Genomic DNA, 1871 nt, shown 5'->3' on the forward strand with positions numbered 1-1871 from the left:
GTTTGGTGTCTTGCATGCATTGTTATTGATTCTTGTTGCATTTTGATTAATAGAAAAATCCAAAAAATATTTTTAATTTGAGTCTTTTCAAGTCAATGATACAAGGAATTGAAGATTCAGAACCAACTGCAGAGGAATTATACAGAAAAAGCTGAGCATTCAAAATGCCCAGTGAAGAAGGCAGACTGGCGTTTAAACGCCAGCCAGGGCACCTGGTTGGGCGTTTAACGCCCAAAAGGGGTGCATTTTGGGCGTTAAACGCCAGAATGTATACCATTCTGGGCGTTTAACGCCAGGATGGTGCCAGGGGGAAGATTTTGTTTTCAAAATCAATTTTTCTTAGTTTTTCAAATCAAATCTTTTTCAAATCAAATCTTTTCAATCAAATGTTTCAAATTCAATTTCTTCCTTTTAAAAAGATACTTACCAACAATTAATGATTTGATTGAACATCACAAGATTGTTGCCTTTTCTGTTGAGAGGTTTAAATGTTTCAATCATATCTTTTCTTGTTAGGCAAGTCATTAATTTTCAAATCATATCTTTTCAAATTGTTTTCAAATCATATCTTTTAAAAATGTTTTCAAATCATATCTTCTCAATCACATCTTTTTAAACCCATAACTTTTTAATTAAATCTTTTTAACCACATCTTTTTCAAAATAATTCTCAATCAAATCTTTTAATTTCTAATTTCAAAATCTTTTTCAAAAATCACTTTATCTCTTTTCCACTTTGATTTTCGAAAATCAATTAACATTTTTCAAAATGTTTTCAAATTTTTTAATTGAATTTTCGAAAATTCTCTTCCCTCCTTCCCACATCCTTCTATTTATGGAGTACTACTCCTTCTAAATGCACAATTCGAATTTTATCTATTAAAATCGAATTCTCCTTCTCCTTCTTCTTACTATTTCTCTTTTCCTCTGACATTTCAAGGAATCTCTATACTGTGACATAGAGGATTCCACATTCTCTTCTCCTTTTCTATTTCTTATGAGCAGAAGCAGAGACAAAGGCATTCTTGTTGAAGCTGATCCTGAACCTGAAAGGACCTTGAAGAGAAAGCTAAGAGAAGCCAAAGCACAACTCTCTTTAGAGGGCTTGACCGAATTCTTCAAGGGAGAAGACATGGCACCGAAAACAACAACAATGCCAACAATGCAAGGAAGGTGCTTGGTGACTTTACTGCACCTACTCCTGATTTCTATGGGAGAAGCATCTCAATCCCTGCCATTGGAGCAAACAACTTTGAGCTTAAGCCTCAATTAGTTTCTCTAATGCAACAGAATTGCAAGTTTCATGGACTTCCAATGGAAGATCCTCATCAGTTTTTAGCTGAGTTCTTGCAAATCTGTGACACAGTCAAGACTAATGGGGTTAACCCTGAGGTCTACAGACTGATGCTATTCCCTTTTGCTGTGAGAGACAGAGCTAGAATATGGTTGGACTCTCAACCTAAAGAAAGCCTGGACTCTTGGAAAAGCTAGTCAATGCCTTCTTGGCAAAGTTCTTTCCCTCCACAAAGATGGAGTAAGCTTAGAGTGGAAGTCCAAACCTTCAGACAGAAGGATGGAGAATCCCTCTATGAAGCTTGGGAAAGATACAAACAATTAATCAGAAGATGTCCATCTGACATGCTTTCTGAATGGAGCATCATAGGTATTTTCTATGATGGTCTCTCTGAACTATCCAAGATGTCTTTGGATAGCTCTGCAGGAGGATCTCTTCATTTTGAAGAAGACGCCTGCAGAAGCTCAAGAACTGATTGAAATGGTTGCAAATAACCAATTCATGTACACTTCTGAAAGGAATCCTGTGAACAATGGGACTGGTCAGAAGAAAGGAGTTCTTGAGATTGATGCTCTGAA

General features: G+C 36.2%; 1 non-coding gene across 1 annotated transcript; it reads right to left on the bottom strand.

Annotated features, from left to right (window-relative positions):
• Window positions 1-1535: 1535 nt before the first annotated feature.
• On the bottom strand, window positions 1536-1639 carry LOC130977945 (small nucleolar RNA R71). The gene has a single exon (XR_009085614.1). It is a non-coding gene; the product is annotated as a small nucleolar RNA R71 (small nucleolar RNA).
• Window positions 1640-1871: the final 232 nt, after the last annotated feature.

The sequence above is a fragment of the Arachis stenosperma genome, chromosome 4 (assembly GCF_014773155.1).
Source record: "Arachis stenosperma cultivar V10309 chromosome 4, arast.V10309.gnm1.PFL2, whole genome shotgun sequence".
NCBI classification, from domain to species: Eukaryota; Viridiplantae; Streptophyta; class Magnoliopsida; order Fabales; family Fabaceae; genus Arachis; species Arachis stenosperma.